Here is a 19,320-nt window from a genome sequence, read left to right on the forward strand (position 1 = left end):
AGGTCCGCACTGATCCCAGGGGATTGCACTGCCAAGGCCGAGTGAATGCTGGATTATGATGCATGCTGGATATAGCTGAGGCAGCGCGAGCGACTGCAGCAGGTGTGATATATCCGAGGATTTCCATGACAAGCAGGGAAGGCTATTCCCGGCGAGGCCTCGTCCGTTTCGGCTGTCTGAATCGCGGAGCTCGTTTATAGGCCGACGCAGACGTGTCAATGGGCCGATGCCTCAGCTAGAAGAGCGACACAGCTACGTAGAGGTCAGGACACCGGCAGACCGGGGACCAGCATACCGAGCAACAGCAGATCGATAAACCAGCAGCCTGAAGACCAGCAGACCGGGAACCAGAAGACCAAGGACCGATTAGTCCAGACCGGGAACCTACCGGTCAAGATGGACTGTACCGAGATGGTCCGAGCGTTATCGGCTTTTCGGCAGAAGACCGGGGACTTATTGGTCCAGACGGGACAGTGCGGAGATGATCTGTGCGTTATCGGCTCTTCGTCTATCAGTCAACCAAGCCTGGACAGTTTCTTCAGATACTGACATCTTGAAACAGCGTCGTCAGGCAGCAACCGTTATGGGCCGTATGGGAAATGGCATTGTTCGTTGGCACCGGGTCATACCCGAAGTCTACCTGAAAATCAGCGTCTCTCTAGGCCGTCCCTGGGAACAAAGCATTCCTCGTCGGCATTGGACTGGAGCCTTACGACGCACTCGGCTGCTGGGGTTATGCGGCGTCGCCTGCCTTTCACCCTAGCAGGAAGGGCGGCCACCGCGGGGAACTGAACCCCATACGTCTGGTTTCCCGAACGCGCAGTGGTTAACGCAGTACACTACCGGCATTCTCAAATAAATCCTCACAGCAGACTAATACGGTAATACTATTTTGTTGTTACTGCATCAATTTCCAGCGTTTCTCAGCACTCGGTCCACTCTACACCGTACATTTATGCATGCCCCCGTCGCCCTCTTTCTATTGCGACAGTCCCAGCAGCTCTTTTACAAATTGTACGCGAGCGCAACTTCGGAAATCATGTTGCGTATCACAGGACAGATGTTTCATGGTCTACGCTCATGTGTTAACTTTCCCAAAGCCACATCGGGGAGAAGTTATTCACGACAATTTCTCCTTCAAGAATGCAAGATCACGGGCAAATTAACATTTCTCTCAACCAGGAAGTGTTTCAGTTCTGTTTGCCTTTCCATATTGGCTTGAACATGCACGCGCATTTTCTACATTCTAAGAGAGGCGCTCGATCATCCTAACGATTTCCAGACACATGAGCCGTACCAAGCAGAATAGCAGTGAAGCACATTTCATATAGGGACACCGCTGCCGTTTCGGTGCCTTACTCAGGGGACTTGCCTTCCGCGACGGCATTGGCCCAGACACGCGTTATGCGGCACCAGAGCTGGGTTAACGGCTACCCAGCGGTGTCACTGGAGCTGAGGATCCAGCTTAGTTCGTGTCGTTGAGAATTGGTACTGGTATATTCGAGTGTTCTAGCGCATCTTTATGGTTTCTTTACATACGAATACGTTGCTTCTTAAACACCTCCAACGACTTCTGGCAAGCACGACATTTCCAAGGGCGTTTTCTTTCGCGTTATTTAAACAAATGAAGCTTATGAAGCTTAAAGAACCACGTCCAGTTATTTAAGGAAATATATTGGCAGTTATCGCAGTGTTCCACGACCACGGCAGGCACGTAACAGCTGGGCAGTGCGGTGACGTCAGCACAGCGCGAGGCATGCCCTGAAAAAACACGATGACTTTGGGCTACTGAGATGCCAAAGCAAAATTGCATTCGAAACTAGCGAATAGAAAACCGACTTAAAGCTACTACCTCAAATGCGCCCGGTTGGCGTAACGCTATTCACAGAACCAGTGCATGGGGTAAGCGTATACTTTGGTAAGTGAATCTTCTCTAATAAAGTCCACGACCAGACCTTAAAGTTCGGTGCCCGTCATGGCCGATAATGCGAATGTGTTAAGTGGCTTGATGTGTTATGCGTGCTAGCTTAAAATCGTTCACATGTATGTGTGGTGCGTGACGCATGATGCGCGATGCCTGTTAAATTGAAATCGTTTGCATGTATAACTGATTCGTGTTGGGTGATGCCTGTTTGCTTGAAATCCCCTATTTTTTCTTACATAGATATGCACTGTATCGTAGTAATGGCTGCTGTTCCTTATATAATCCCTCAGTTGTTCCTTATTTAATCCCATCAATGGAAGTGACTTGTAAAAACTGTCGCTCGCGTTAAAAAACCTGAAAAATCGGGTCGAATCAGCAGGCATTTGCTACTGTCATTCGTGTCGATAAAAACATGTCAAAAAGTCAACGCATCTATCTTTCTATTCTCCCGGTTTTTTCTGCAGGAAATAATGCTGTTACTATTGCCTTATCTATATGCATAAGCTTCCTCCCAAATGCACTTACCAGCTTACGTTATTATGTTCTGTTTTGAGTCGTTATCTTATAGGAAATGGTGCACACTTGTGAATGTTCTTAAGACATCACCATTTCTCGATTTAGTGGTATGTTCCTCAATACAGCATTGCTTCATTGCGTCATCGTACCATATACAACATTGATTGAGAGCCAGTTGACGGCCGTAATGTCTGGGAGTCATACTCAAGAACACCAGATATCAACGACCAACAATTTAATTTGTATTGGCCTGGATCGCCGCATAGCCAATGAATTGGCAGGATTTGAATGACATTATTATGGCGTCACGGATGTATGGGTGACCTTGCAATGTTATCCCCGAAATAGTCTGCATATATTCGTGGCTCAGAAACTAGAAGAGTTCAGGTCTTAAGAGCAGCAGAGCTGTAAACTGCATTGAATGATTTTCAAGATGGCTATTTCAGTAAGTTGTTCAGTGCATGAGTGAGGAACATTATTCACATAGATAAGACAGTAGTGTTAGCCTTATTCTTCGGACAAATTAGGAATTCACTTCAAAACAAGAATTCAAAACAAGGAAGGTCTTTTGGGGCCTTAAGAACAGCAGACCTGTGAACTGCATCGAATGATCTTCAAAAAAATATAAACAAGGAATTCACTTCTGCTATTGTTTCGATAAAGGCATGTTGCCGAAATATGAACATAACTATATCTCCATTCTCCTGGTTTTTCCAAGGAATAGGGCTAATACTACTGTCTTACCTAGGCTATTTCAGTGCAAAACCTAGTACAAACTTTATATACTCCTTTCGATCCGACGCGGGACAGATCAACTTCACATTTGCCCATGGTCCATGGTATTCCAATAATCTTTCCGTCTAGTGGCATGGTCAGTGACAATTACAACTTCATAAAAATTGTAACCATATGCAGCATTGTCTGGATTTGCATTGAAAAAACAAAAATGTTCGTAAGCCGCTACCGCAGTATTCAAAATGTGCTGTACTTACTCAATTGATCAAAGCATATAATGAGTTATTATTTGAATAATGTTATTGGAGCTATTATTTGAGCACTATTATCGGAGCTATCATTTGAGTAATATTATTTCAGTTATTATCTGAGCAAGATTATTCGAGTTATTAGTGAAATAACATTATCAAAATGTATGTATTTTGCAGATATATGCTTCTGGAATCAAGAAGTAAGCATGCACCATGGCCAATAGCTCTGTCGTATCTCTACCTATGCTCGAGCTAACACACCAGACATTTTCGTCAACGACTGGGCGGACGACGGGAGAGTCTGACCCGAGCCCAGAGCGGCGCAGCCAGGCGCCGAACGGCCGGCGAAGCCAGATGCCGCAGACGGCGCCCATGCCATAGTGCAGACGGATACTGCAGACGGCGCCCGTGCCATACTGCAGACGGATACTGCATATGGCGCCCATGCCACATTGTAGCGCAGCCCAGCACCGTCACCGTAAGACGACTAGGAAGGGCTAAGGCTTTGTAAGGAAACGCAATAATCCACGTTGCGGAAAGGGCATGTCCAAATTCTTTTTTGACGACCATCATAACTAACAGGGGACTGGCACTGCTAGCACAGGTCGCCACTGACGGCGTCCGTGTAACCCCGGCACAATGTGGTGGACCTGCCTGGCCACAGCCCCGGAAAACTAGATTGTCAATGGAGGTTATCAGTCAGGCTTGCGAATTATCCACAGGTCATTCGCAATTCACTGCGCTAATTAGCTTGGTGACAAAACCTCATTGCGAACGAGGCACGAATTCCGCTGCAAAGCTTCTACGAATATGAGCAAACTTTGTGTTTGAATGAGGGACCCGATCCCACCCAACCGATCATGCCATACTTAATGCTTTTAGTAGCCTTAGAGCTGTGCAGCCCATGCAGAAACAGAATGGACTGGGCCATAGGCTAATGCCTTAATATCTACATGTTTACAACAGTGGATCCATTTTCATTGATGCCCTACCAAAACGTTTTCCGTGTATAATTGTATTGAAAAAATAACTAAGCTCCTGAGTTCTACATGAGCTTTTGCTCCCCAAATAAAGAGGTGGATAGTTTTGAGCAGACGGGATTGTTATTGAAGAACATAATCAAATCATTCATGTGATGATGAAGGAGATATACGACAAGAACTAAACATGTCTGCGAATGCAAGCCTGCATCGATACTGTTCCTATAAACACCGGCTATGCGCATGCTCTAGGGTATCAAATCACGGGTGTGTTCTAATTATCCAACAGATACAAGCACATACCCTAACTATCACAAGGAAATTATGGTCGCAAGAAAATGATCTGTTTTTCAGACCGATGATATGCGGGGAATTACAGGTTTCGCATTTTGTATGCAGCTCGCTTGCTGTGCATCCCCAGACACCGCAAGGCCCGTTCACACCGGGAGTGGGGCGAGCAGAACGTGAGCGGAACACAGACGGAGCGCGCGCGGAGCAGGGCAAGAGCGCTACCGCCGAACGGTCTGCGGTCAAGTTGTTACAGTCGCAGTGTGAAGCGAGACGCGACGGTAAAACGGACACACGCTCCGCTCAATGGGATAGGGCCACCTTGAAAAAAATGGTGTCAGCTTAAATTCTTGAACGGAGCGTGAGCGAAGGGCAAACGTCAGCGGTCTGAAATTGTATCACAGGGGTAATGTCATTTCAGACCGCTGAATTGGTGAAAACAGGGCGGCGAATACATTGTCTGGGTGACTTATGCCATTTTAATGCATTCTTCTGGCTGTACCAGAGATCTGTAGCTGGCCTATATATGCTTTAACGTTTGAATGTGGAATACAGCTGCCTCAATATGTTTGCATTTTACGAGAAAAAGCCTTTTACCATGGAACAGTCTGGTCTGGCTGGTTACGAAGCACTTCAGTTTTTTTGTGAGCTGAGTGAGGTAGATCAGTTCAGTTCATTCGTGCATTCAGCAGACTTCCCTGCATTCAAATCATTCTTAGCTTAACATTAGGCCAATATAAATGATAAACTGTGCAGGGGAACCACATACCTTCTTGTTTATCAATGCTAGTCCTTCTGCTTTCGGTACAACTGTGCGTCACTTTGTGTTTCTTTTACGCACGCGTAGAGCTACGCACCCGATAATTTCGTCGAACCGCCCTGTGGCGATGCGGTGGGAGCCATAGCGTTGCAGTGAGTCGCTTCCAGCCTCCCGCGCAAACTTCCCATAAACAACGACGCCAGCGCAGGCCAAAGGAGCAGGTCGTCACCACGCGTGGCAGTGTCAGCAGATCACAGACAAAGTTGTTTCACAGCATCATAATGATGATTTATAATACATATGGCTCTGGTACTTCGAGCTCGTCAGTCACTGACCAGGTCCCGAGCTGAACGCCAGTACGAGAAGGAGTTCGAGAGGGCTGTCCCACCTGTTGGCCTGCCAGTCACTGACCAGGTCCCGAGTTGAACGCCAGTACGAGAAGGAGTTCGAGAGGGCTGTCCCACCTGTTGTCCTGCCAGTCACTGACCAGGTCCCGAATTGAACGCCAGTACGAGAAGGAGTTCGAGAGGGCTGTCTCACCCGTCGTCCTGCCAGTCACTGACCAGGTCCCGACCTGAATACCAGTAAGAGGAGTTCGAGAGGGCTGTCCCACATGTTGTTCTGCTAGCTAATTACAAAAACAGAAGCCAGCTCGTGACAGCGCCGACAAGTTGACAAGTCGACGCTGACAAGCTGACAAGACAGCGCCCGCAAGTCAGACAGAAATGTTACGACCAGTCTAAACTATGGCAAGCGCGTAGTAATTGTCGCAGTGATAAGAGAACGCCTGCCGTTGCCAGACTTTACATAGATGTCAGATCGGCCGACTGGCTATAGCAGGACTTATTTCTTCACGTTCTGCTCCATTCCAGTTCCGCTCGCCCGCTCCGCTCCCGAGGCGAACCGGCCTTAAAGGCTTGTTCACACCTTATAGACCGACTACAGAATTCGATATAGATTCTGCGGCAGCAATGTGATGTGGGCTGGAGGTGTCATGTTTAAGCCCGCGTGCCCACGTAGCGTCCGTAAAAGACCTCAAAAGTGGCACCTCCATTCCGCAGCAGCTAGAGTCTGCAGAATCCGCAACAAATTCTGCAATCAATTATTGTTGGGAACTAAAGAGAAAACACTTTTAAGGTATTTTACACGCTTTGCAGAACTGCAGACCTGAGAGCGACACATTTAATCCAGAACATCTGAATAAAATGCAAAATCTGCACGGAATTCTGCAACCAGTCTGCAAGGTGTGAATAGGTATTTACTTGCTGCAGCTAGTATAGTAAACTGAGCAAAGCAAAGGCTTCACTACCAGGTTTTCGCTAATAACCCAGCAAAGTTCCAAAGTCATTCTTTTCTAACTTCCAAAAGAATACTTAACGTCTCAGCCTTCCCAGCTCGGCACATCAAACTTGGCGCCTTTCTGTAAAAACTGAAGCGACTGTTCAGTGAAAATTGAGCGTCTTTACAAGTGTCGTAATGTCACCAGCTGCTTGTTCCCTGAAATCCGCAGGCAATGTGGCTTTCATGACAGTTCTCTTACGTAAACCACCATTTGGTCCACCAATGGAGAGGCGGCAAACCCTGCAGCGTCGCAGTCGGACAACACTGAATGCCGATGACGCGGGTGTCACCTTTTACATCAGGTCGCAGATGAAAATCATCAACAGCGATAGGCTTAGGTTATGATCTGGTTTTGAAAGGGTGCAGCTAAGTATACATATAAGCTTTGTGGATGGTCAGATAATTTTGCTTTTTGCACGAACATAATTCTTGTCCCAAATGTTCTCTCAGAAAACGTAATATTTGCTCGCACTTTCGTCTCATTTTGAACACTTGAAGGCAACGTCTCATCCTTTTGCGCTTTCGATTTATTTTTACTTAAGACGCGCACGGTTTGATCAGTAATACCCATTTTTTGCGAAATTCTTCTGAATCAGACAGAACTTTAAGTTGAAAAGTCGACCCTGTGGGAGAAATCTTATTTGACTGTCTGCTCACCACTATAAAAGTATTTTTCCTACATGTCTATGCTCACCACGTTTCATTGGCTATGCTTTCCCAACGTGTGTATTTTCTGTAATGTTTGCAACGCACCAACGTGTCCAAATGTTTGTGTAATAAATGTTACGAGGGCTTTACCACTGTTAAGACAAAAATATATGCGAACATGCGGCTATTATCCCGCAAATTTAACGAAACATTGTACTATAGATTTGATTTTTCCCCATGGCGTTCACCACAGTGGCTCTTTTTGAATCGCACTTTGGCTTTGGTAATGGTAGTATCTCATGCTCCATGTGACACACTGGTTCAAATTTCAACCAAATAATTTCTCGGTAACAGGCCCTTGCCGCCTGGGCCAATCGTGAACGTTTTATTTTATTCGCACCAGTAGAAATGCGCACGGTTGTTGTCATGACAACGATGGTCGCGAGCGCAGGGAAGCGTTGCAGTGCTGTCACAAAGCGTTGACAAGGCAATTTGGATACGAAAGTAATCAAAGTCGATATCCTCATTATGTCTTGACAGTGCTATAGTGGCACTGCCCAGTGGTATTAGTAGACGGGACTAGTAGTAGAAGGTACATTTATTTATTTATTTACTTGTTATTCATGAGTGTGCTTTTTAAATGTGCCTCAAGGGCGGACACTCCCTTTAAATTGAGTGTTTCACATTTGAATAGGTCTTGAACTGAAATAGCCGCATTGAAAACCTTTTGACGCAGCCCATCGCCATGCCCTTTTTTAGACCTAGAGCCCTTTTGTTCCTGAGCTTAAAGGCCGTAAATATGTGGGACATTTGTTGTGAGAGGGTACTTAAAGGTCACTTTACATCTATAACGTCATAAAAACGTCATTTAAATCCTACCATTCCATGAGGCATGCGGCTATCAAGGCCAATATAAATATAATTGTCAAGTTGCTCATATCTGGCGTTCGTGAGCATGATTCGCAGATATAAAGCCCTTTTGGCTCTCAATCAATGTTGTGCAAGGTACGAAGACAAATCGATCAAATAACGATCAAATAATGACGTATCAAAAAGCATATTTAGTAAACAGAGAAATTCCGTTGCAAAGAGCAGTCATTTCCACTAAAAGTATACCAGTAGTTGCAAGCAAGCTTGTTTCATTATATCTGATGCTTGCTTCAGTATCCTCAAACGGGAAACGTTCCCTTTAAGGTAATATTTGCCGTACTTTGAAAAGCGAGTTACCAATACGCCATCGGACGGTTAATGCAAGTGCGCTGCTAAGTTGAAGGCAGTCGCGAGGTGAGAGTACCATTCCACATCACTGAGCCCCATGCCCGATCATATTAACGAAATATGTCCTGCGGAAGGACATTTTATTTGAGCTCAGCCACATTATCAAGCACTAAGTGTAGTGTGACGATAGATAACAATAAGGGTGGAGCCTACCAGGTGGAAATCCAGACGGTACATGCACAGCCATGTCGAAACATATCGAATCGGGGTGACATTAAACATCGGAGTCATTCCATGACAAGTACAAGAGCTTTAACACTGAGGCAGATGTTCAGTCTAGCACTTGAAATGTCCAGGCATGCCCTGTAATGTTTCAAAAAATGGGCGGCTACAATTCAGTGAGATATGTCGCTTTTCGCCCGCACTTGTCGCTTGGTCATGTCGTTGAACGGTTTAACAGAAGCATGCTGTGCGCCGTGGTCCACCTTGTTCTGACCAATCCGTAAGAAAATGCTGGACTTAGAGTAAATTGACTACCTATTTTCAAAACATATTAAGCTTTGCAAGTCGTCGCCGCAGGCGAACTTAAACAAGTTTGCGTACAGAAGCCATCTCCGATGCTCGCTAGCATCGTCATCACCGTGACATCGTCATCCACTGATGCCATATTTGCTCAAAATAAGAACAGATGGCAGTGTTCTATCTAGAACTGTCATGTATAGGGCAGCAATCATTACCATCCGAGTCGCGCTGGTTTGTGTTCGAAAACGGGTCTCAAGTGTGATGCTGACGAAGTGGGACGAAGTGGGTGCTGCATGCCGTCGATAAGAGTGCAACTGTGCCTAACGCTTGACTTGAAATGTTATGTTAAGGGTGCTTTATCACGCGAATCTCTCATTTGTTTCATGTCCAGTGTGGTTAGTAGACATCAATGTCGGTCTCTCACCAGCGGCATTTCAGGAAACTGACAGCTTCGCTGCACGGCCTGATTAAAAAATCAAGTAAAAGAAGAAATGGCACTGGGCCATAACAAGATCTTAAAAACAAATGTCATGAAGATCACTATTTACTTAGACAATGACCACTTTTCTGTTCTCAAGTCACCAAGGGAGTCTAGCTTTTATCACATTTGTTTGTACCCTGAATGCATCATCGCGGCTAAATATTCCTTTCCCGACGTACCCCACGCTAACCAATAATTGCATCATGGCGTTTGCCGAGTCGACGGCGAATAACTTTGTGAAGGCTGTTTCTCCCGGCCTTTTGTCTCATCACAAAATAATTCAAAATGAAATCTAATCAGTATTATTTGTGGCTAGCGCACAACTCATATACAAACTGGTGCCTACCATGATTCCGAAAACGGCACTAAGAGCATCCCTTTCGATTTTATTGCGTATACCGACGACCGTTGAGAATAATGAAATATAACGAAATACCAATAGAGCATACTACAATCTAAATAGCATTCCAGATACCTAACTAGCAGAATTTTCTTACCAGGTGGTCTACAACAGCGATCCACTGCCGGGAATATGCAGGTTGAACAGACTGGGCATTTGCGAAAGCGAACAAATCCTTAATTTGGTAAAAATTTAATGGCGTGGTTCAAAGCATAAATGACCGAAAATAGCTAGGCATTCATGCATACAAATGTGTTTCTGCCTTTAATTCACACGGGACCTATAAAATCTTGCGATGAAGAGCTCAAACCACCTGTCGTCACAACGATCACCAATCACTTTCTCTTCCTTCAAGTTCCTTTCTTCACAACAACGGCCAGCCGGAAGCGAGTAATCAGCGCTTCCCTCGCGCCAGCGTCAGGGCTGGATTCGCCGTGAGTTATAAACGATGCCAAATGGCTGCTTTCTTTCAAGTTTCTCTCTCTCTCTCTCCCTCTCTCTCTCTCTCTCTCTCTCTCTCTCTCTCTCCTCTCTCTCTCTCTCTCTCTCTCTCTCTCTCTCTCTCTCTCTCTCTCTCTCTCTCTCTCTCTCTCTCTCTCTCTCTCTCTCTCTCTCTCTCTCTCTCCCTCTCTCTCTCTCCTCTTTCCCTCTCTCCCCTCTCTCTCCTTTTCTCTCTCTCACTTTCTCTTGCCGTGTCTCTCTCTTGCTCTTTCTCCACAGAGTAGGTGATAAACGACTCTATACCGATATGCTCAGATGAACTCACCATTTCTCTCCCAGCACAGGGGAAGACAGCTTCACAGCCTCTGCTGGAAATGCAGAGGGACAGGGGAAAATGCCCCAGATATCATAAATTGCAAACGTGAATACATCTCGAAGGCAAATATCTGCGATGAATTTAAGGTACATTCAGATTGAACACCGCGTTAAGTAATGAGAAATGAAAATACATAAGGTTTTTGTGCAAAACAATAATAATCGACATTACCTATCAGTGCAGTTTTGCTCGACCTACAGAGTTGGCGCACCTCGCTAACAGTTGCCGCCTAAAGTAACTGAAGCATAAATCGCCCAGACGCAATATGTGATCTACTGCGGTTACGGATGCGCTTAAGGTGAGTTTGAAGATATCCTCTCGAAGAAAAATGGTCGCAGCATGTGCCGCCGCCAAGAGCAAAGATGATGGTAACAAAGGAATCCCAAGAATTAAGGAGGCTCGCGTGCATATTTGTTCCAAATCGTCTTCGGAGGACGACCGCCGCTGGAATTCGGTCTTTGATTACATCTGGCTTCACTGAGTGCCGTCTCATATAATTCCATCGCACGGGATATCATTTCCCCACATTTAGAACTCTGAAAAATGTTACGTATCGATAGAATTTGAGCAGCGTGTGACGTCACCGCTTCCCGTCTGGACTCCATCGGGTTTCCTCTCTTGATCACAACACCACAGCTGGATATTATCTGAGCCATCCCTGCTTGCTGAAAGGCGGTAACGTTCTGTTCTGTACCATTTAGGATGCTGCTTTCGCCGTTTTTACCGGACACATTCGCCATTGTAATCCCGTATCCACAGTGTTCTACACTTAAAGCATCTTCGCTCTAACAAGCGCATAATCACCATGTGCCCGGTATAATCACCAATGTAAACACCATGTGTCCATGACTCAAAATCATCAAGGGTGCGTCGTTCAGGACACGACAGTGCGTCATGAAGACCGATGGCTGCACCGCCCCGGCGGCTCACGTCGACACCACTGCCGTTGTCGACTGTGCAGCTGACGGGGCGCCGCTGCTGTAGCCTGGAGCTTCCGCGCCGTCTCAGACATCATGCTGAGAGCGAACGGCACAGCGCCACCGGTCCGCCACATCCGCGGGCTGGTGAGGTCGTTTGCGCTCCAGTCATCTCTTGACTCGGCTCAATCGATCCCAGGCCAGACAGGGAAGGGGTACAACTCGAGAGCGGGGTGAGTTGCAAATTCGTTGATGTTCCCTTTCGATGCTAGTTTTTTACGGTGCGGTGTTCTTCAAGCTGATGTCTAAAACACAAGGGCTGCTTCGCGAGTTCTGCGGATAATTGAAACGAAAGCTATGTGTTTACGACTGACCTGCTGTTTGTTTCAACCCTGCTTCGAAGTCGAAGTTCCATTGGCTACAACCGCTTCACTCAAGATTGAACAATGGGCAGGCAGTACAGTCTTTACCCCGAGCTACTTGGTCCAAGCACGGTTCTGGCAAAATCGAAACAGCGGCGATCAGACCAACATCGTCGAGGCCAGACCGCCCATTCAGCCCGTCATTCCGGGAATGATCCCCAAGTTTCGGCCGGTTCGCTGAAAGCTAAATGGCACAATTTTCATGACGACAATATGACTGATGCATAAGCGAGTGCAGGACACTGGAATGGCCCGTTTGTCACATGGGGACAAACATTATGTGAGCTAAACAAATTTTTGACGCGTGTCTGTCGCAAACTGGTCGTGTCGCTGAAGTGACACTCGGGTTTCTCCGGTCGACCGACCCTTTGCTTGCAATACAACACAAATGCCACAGGAACAGTAACTACGCATGTCGCGGGTATTCGCTCGTAACGGCCGCTGCTAGTGAAATTTGAAACGTGTTCGCTAGCACAGTCCACCGTTTGGGGCGGGATCCTGCTTGCCTATTGATCCTGCTAGCCCTCGGGCTCCTGGCCGCTCCAACTGCATAACGATAGCAACGCGCCCATCCCTGCAGACATTTACTGAGAACTGGTCGAGCAGACGCGAGCTTAGATCCCACTGCACTCTTTACTGATGGAAAGCACATGGCCCCCTGGTGTTTGTGGTGTACGGTACAGTGCCGTTATGACTGCTGCTTGGCCAGTGCCTTGGACGTGCGGATGTTCGGCACCGGCATGGACGACATCACAGAAAGTGGCATGCCTTGATACGAGGCCTTCATCAGAACCCGGTGGGCTGACAGAAGCCTGTGTGTACATGCTAACGGCAGTATTGGATCAATAGGATAGTCGTACCATTATCTCCTTAAGTTGCAGATGGAGGCAAAACTAGCAAAGTTGACGAAATCTAGAAACCGGCGCTGATCACCAAAATGCATCTTGTGCGCTTGTGTGCCGATGCGTTTACATTCCGCGATTGGGTCCGTGACCTCAATATCTCGATTTTATTTCCACGATGATGGGCTGCGATATCAACGAGCTTACCACGATGGCCCTTGTACACGTTTATATACGTTTCAGAAGAACGGAACTGCAACTTAAGGGGGTACGTGAGGTTACTCACCTTGTGGGGAAGATCAACCTTCCTAGCACTCTTCACCTGCCACTTAGTGGTTCCCGGGCCGGGGCAACCAAACACCGTCTATGAGTGCCAAGTATGAGACCAAATGCAAAAATGAACTTCATCCGATTGCGCATCACGAAATCACACCATGCGACGCATTTCGTACGCTCTTAGTCTCAATTCTCAACATCTCAAAGTTCTCTTTCACGACCCTCTTTATCAGCAATATGTCAGTACTTTGTGTAGTCTCCATTAGGGGACTGAACGGACCGGTTAATGCCACTGGCAACCATATAGAATGAGAGGCGGGTTGGGTCGGAGACAGGTTTTGTGAAAACCATGGTCATGGGTGCGGGGACGGGTAAGACGTTTCCGAAATTTCGGGTAGTTGCTTCAAAAAGTATTGCACAATGTTAATACTTGCACTTTTATAATCATCCTTAACTGCATTCACACCGCTTTTGTTATTATCAAGGTAAAGGAATAAGTAAGGAGGCAAGCGTTCCCAAATTCCTTCACAATTTGGAGCTAAATTGTCCGGCAATGGAAAATGAAATGGTAACGGGTAGGTACGAATGATCAGGTACGTGTAGTGGGTGAGTGTGGACACAGCTCCACGGCTCCATGGGTAGTGGATGGTTCGGGTAAAGGAATTTGTACTCGCGAAGCCCTCTTGTCTAGACTAATAAATATTACACTGCCGGCAACATAATACCCAGAATGTACTAACGCTTCTAAGCCCACACTCATACCTTCTTCCGCATCTTTGTAAACCTCTTGAGACCACTAGCAAGGCGCCTGATGAGGCAGGCGGGAACATTGAGTATCATATTTATCAGTGCCATGTTCCAAAACTTCCTGAATTCCGCATAGCGAACTGGGATATGGTGTGAACAAAGGTGACTTGATCGATGATTACGCGACATAATCGGTTTCCAGCACGACGGGAGGCACCGATCAGTATATATGGTGTCAGACACGTTGCACTTTAAGACACTTGGAATTTGAGAGGGATTCCAGGTCGTTTAAAGGCTGAGTTGTCTTTCATGTCATGTATTATGTGTAGCCGTTCAGGCGTCTTCCATCAGTTTTGTTCGTGCAGTGAAAGTAGATTATTGTTTCCATCCTTCGTTTGATTGCAATGAATTAATCTCAGAGGCCAAGAGCTGTGTGTATTTTTTATAACTTCAACCCAAATTTTTGGTTAACTTGAAATGACAGAGACGCATCTAAATACAATGAAAATATAGGTTTGCTACACAGACGCAGCCTTGCACTCATCGGACTGCGAGCAGCCCGACAACGGAGTCAGCCTGTTTTCAGCGCCAACTCTCCCAGCCAGCCAGCGCATCTCCGTCCAACGCCCTGAGATCACGCTCTGCTCTATCTATTGGATGACCCAAAACCATAGCTTTTGTGAAACATAAACCGTTCAACATCTCCTTTTCAGTCCGGATCACTGTAAATGGGTCGGTGATGCGGAGGGTGGGCTAAAAGGCCATTGTATTGATTCCGTCAGGAGCGCAGGCTATTTTTCGCTCAACGCCGGCGTTTTTGTGCAATAATTCACGCGGCACCTATTCACTAGCGCCCGGTCCACTCAAGCCGCCACATGACATAGTCCGTGACGCTGATGTGCCGAACCAATGCATGTGATGCAAAATGGCATGAGACCTTTTTCGGGGGGCCTGTGACTAGCAAAGTAAAAGCTGTTCCACCCGCGTTGTAAACTCCCCTGAAACCTGCATTACGCATTTGATGAGTAAAACTTAAGCAGTTCTTGGCATTGAAGGGAATTTTTCATATTTATATGGGGTTTTAAATTGAAATTGCTATCTTTAAGACCTTTTGGTGCTGTTCACAATCGTGCTCTTCTTAAGACTTAACCTGCTCTAGTTTCTGAGCTATACGCCCGCGAAAATGGGGAATAGGTTTATCGTGAAAAGCACTTCAAAGTCACCTTGGCATTCATGACGTCATAATAATGTCATCCAAATCGTACAATTATATAAGCCATGCGGCGATGAAACACAAAAAATGCAATTGTCAATGAGTTCATATCTGGCGTTTGTGAGCAAGATTTTTAGGTAAAACGGCCATCAACTGGCTATCAATCAAGGTTGCGCAGGATTCGATGACGTAATCAAACCATGACGCATTGAACAGCAGACTTACTTAACCGAGAATTATGCTGTCTAGAACAGTCTTTTCCACTTAAAAAGCATGGCAACAGCTATAGGTGAGCCTGTTTTATCACACCCGATGCTTGGTTTAATATCTTCAAATGTAAAACATTCCCTCTGATATAGGATTGAGGCTCATGAAACGAAGCTTTTCTTTTCTCTTCAGGCTTTTGCAAACTACCTCATATATTTTTATGAAACCTTTAAATTTGTCACGGTATCTTCCAAGCCAAAGGTTCTCATCCGGAACGACTCGCCGTCATTGCTTATGGCAGACGGTGGGTAGAGATCGATTGGGATCCCTGTTGCAGAGGTCTGGCCGACGGTGGGCAGAGATCGATTTGTAGCCCTGTTGCTGAGGTCTGGCGTGACATGAGCGTTCGCCTCCGGAGACCCCGCTTGTGGCGCGCGGCGTCGTGGCCTCAAGCGTCGGCCAACATTGTGCCAACCTGGTGCCAAGCTGAGCGTAAACCGAGCAGGAAATCGGCCACATTTTATGACCATGCGGGCCGTTTCCAGCAATGATAGAGCTTCATGTTTACATAAAAGGCAACTCTGGGTCAAGGGAGTAAAAAACGTGCAATGGTATGTGCAAAGCTCTTTCGCTGCAACCGCTGAAATACCCCAACCGCTGTTGTCGATGCACTCCCACCAGGGTCCGCCAAATAATCACAATGATCTAAGTCGCCCATGTGTGACTACATGCTTGAGAAGGAGAGCACGCCACGCCCTGCTACTTTAACCCCACAGCACCAAAATCCCCGATCCACCGTACACTGTGGCCATCTTACCATCGAAACTGGACGGCCAGCCACCCCCGGAAACATTTGACGGAACCGCGTCGTCTCCATGACAGAAGGTGCCCCATAAATGATGCACGCTCGGCTGAGGAGCACATTTGCCGTGAGTGACCCGACGGCGATGGCCCCCGCAGGCCCCACTCGTCAGCCGCCGCCGTCAGCTCAGGCGGCGAGCTTGGGCGGCCCTCCAGCCTGAGCGCATCCCGCTGGTTACGTGTGGACAGCCTGCCACATCCCGCCTGTCACATCCCGCCTGTCACATCCCGCCTGCCACATCCCACCGGTCACATCCCACCTGCCGCATCCCACCGGTCACATCCCGCCTGTCACATCCCACCGGTCACATCCCGCCTGTCACTTTACGCCGGTCACATCCCACCTGTCACATCCCACCGGTTACAACCCACCCTCCACATCCAACCGGTCACATCCCACCGGTCATATCCCGCCTGTCACATTCCGCCCGCCACATCCCACCGGTCACATACCACCTGTCACATTTCGCTATTTACATCCCGCCGGTCACATCCCGCCGGTCACATGTTGGCAGCCGGCCACATCCCGACAGTCACAAGTCAGCAGCTGGTCACATCCGGCCGGTCACATCCGACCGGTCACGTGTCGACAGCCGACCACATCCCGCCTGTCACGTCCCGCCGGTTACATCCCGCCAGCCGCATGCCCCTGGTCACACCCCGGCGGTTACATGTTGACGGCTAGCCACATCCCGCCGGTTACATGTCGACAGCTAGCTACATCCCGCCGGCTACATGTCGACAACCTGCCATACCTCGCCGGTCACATCCCGCCGGCTACATGTCGACAGCTGGTCACATGCCGCCGGCTACATGTCGACAGCTGGCCACATCCCGCCGGTCACATATCCAGTTTGCGCACATCCGGCCCGTCGCTCGTTGTCGGTGGTCCAACTTATGGTGCGTCATTTGACATTACACTTTTTAAATAGCTCCATCCAGCCCGGAAACAAATTAGGAATTGAAGGACTGCGTCTTAAATCCATAACAAATTTACTTGATTCAACGCAGTTAAGAACTTGTTGACAGTCAGCTCCCAGAGATAATGCGGACATCTACAATAAATAGAAGACTAGTTACTGGCACTTTTTAATGAGCTGAACGGTTTGGGTCTGCAGCCAACAGATCTGTAGCCTTTCGTGCAAAGCGCCTGTGGCATGAAGTCGTAGTCTCGAAAGCAGCGGTGAGTATCGAAATAGGCAGCCAAAAATCTAGGAATGTTTTTTTTTTAATGAAGCATTTAAGCTTTACACCGCTCGTAATAAAATTATCCCCGGTTTGATATAATTTACTTTCAAGAAGCATTTAAAATTTTGGGAGAATGCTTAAAGCACCAACTGCTTGGACTGATGGCAGATCTGAATGTGTGCGGGTGCGAATGCGGGGACGGGTCGGTACGCTACGCACCGGTTCATGCCACCGTAAAGTGAATGACACCGATCACGCACACGTGCGTAGCAGCCGCGCCTAGCGTAGAACAAAGTGCGGCACCGCATTCTCTACAGCATTTGCTACCAATGTTCGTACCGAAAATTGGCGGAAATAAATGTATTGGGCGAAAAGGATTTTAATGCCCTACATTATCATTGAGATCCCCATCACTCGTGACAAAATGTGTGGTTCCCACAGGGAGCCGCTAAGTGCTTACGGCAATCTGAGGTGTTTCAATGTAACGCCGTGGCAACTGACAGCCGCTCACATCCTCCCGGCCATACCGTTCGCCGACTGGTATTTGTGCGGCCGGAGGCGTTCTGTCCGCCCGTGGCCGGCCCTCGGCGACAGGGGCGACAGGAGCGGACCCACCTGATCCCCTGCTTCCGTCGACCGGACGCGAGGGGCGGACCCACCTGATCCACTGTTCCCGTCAGCTAATCCGCGTCGCCGATGCCTCCGTGTCGCCGCCACCGTTCCGGCCAGTCACGAGCCGCCTCAGGCGCGCGCCGCACCCCTCCCGGCACGCTCACCGCCCTGCAAGTGGTGGTCGAGGGGGCCGGAGCGACGGCAGCGCCACTCCCGGCGCCAGGCGACACTAGGTGGAGTGCAGGCGCAGGGCACTTCTCTTCGCGGAGCGGCAGCGCTGGGGCACAAATGGAGCAATGATGTGCGCTTACTGTTGCGACCCAAGAGCGCGAGATGCACAGCGAAATCGGCTCAAAGGGAGGCAATGTCGAAATTGAGTTCTGGTGAACGGGAGCTTCAGCCTGCGCGTGACACACGATACACACTTCTGTTTGCGACACCCGGAAAAGGAGGTATAGGAAGGTATAGAGTTGGTTAAAACAGATTCAAACTGGGCCTTAGGGGTCAGCGGGTTTTTCTGTAACATGTGTATCAACGTGCGATGCACTCCGTTTAGAAAGTGGAAACGACAGGTGCACACTACATTGACTGTGGCTCCTTTCATGACTCCATCATATGTGAGTGCAAACCGATGTTGAGACAGCTTAGCCCACACACTCACCTATCAGGCAACGGTAATGGTGGTCGGACCTTCTTGTGTTTCCCTCGACTATTATCTAGTGTTGATAACTAAACGGTTTTGATTAACTGCATCGTTTATAAAGGTATAGATCCGAGGTGGTGTTACTGTGAGGTATTTATAGTTGTTGTGAGGCAACAGGCAACACCTGCCAGGTTTGTTCGGCAAAGCGAGTTTGAAGTCACGCCTCAAAATAAATGCGAGGGCATTCTCAAGACGTCGCGTGTTTAAGTATTCATTCAAGGCATTCCTAAAAACTAGACCTGTATGCTAGTGTTTGCCCATCAGTTCGAGAAGTTTTCTACTTTCCGGATTGTCAGGGAGGGGAACACGAGACAAAGAACACAACAGAGAGAGAGAGAGAGAGAGAGAGAGAGAGAGAGAGAGAGAGAGAGAGAGAGAGAGAGAGAAGAGAGAGAGAGATAGAGAGAGCGAGAGAGAGAGAGAAGAGAGAGAGAGATAGAGAGAGAGAGAG

The 19,320-nt window shown here is 47.8% G+C and overlaps 1 protein-coding gene across 2 annotated transcripts in view; it reads right to left on the reverse strand.

The window, feature by feature from the left end:
* Window positions 1-18,443, reverse strand: part of LOC119112695 (lachesin) — a 128,861-nt gene extending 110,418 nt beyond the window's left edge. For both annotated transcript variants that reach the window (XM_037236952.1, XM_037236951.1), the window contains exon 1: window positions 18,214-18,443. The gene's annotated coding sequence lies outside the window, so the exon portion shown is untranslated. The remainder of the gene's footprint in view (window positions 1-18,213) is intronic.
* Window positions 18,444-19,320: the final 877 nt, after the last annotated feature.

This window comes from Pollicipes pollicipes, unplaced genomic scaffold (assembly GCF_011947565.3).
Source record: "Pollicipes pollicipes isolate AB1234 unplaced genomic scaffold, Ppol_2.1 Scaffold_7261;HRSCAF=8764_pilon_pilon_pilon, whole genome shotgun sequence".
NCBI classification, from domain to species: Eukaryota; Metazoa; Arthropoda; class Thecostraca; order Pollicipedomorpha; family Pollicipedidae; genus Pollicipes; species Pollicipes pollicipes.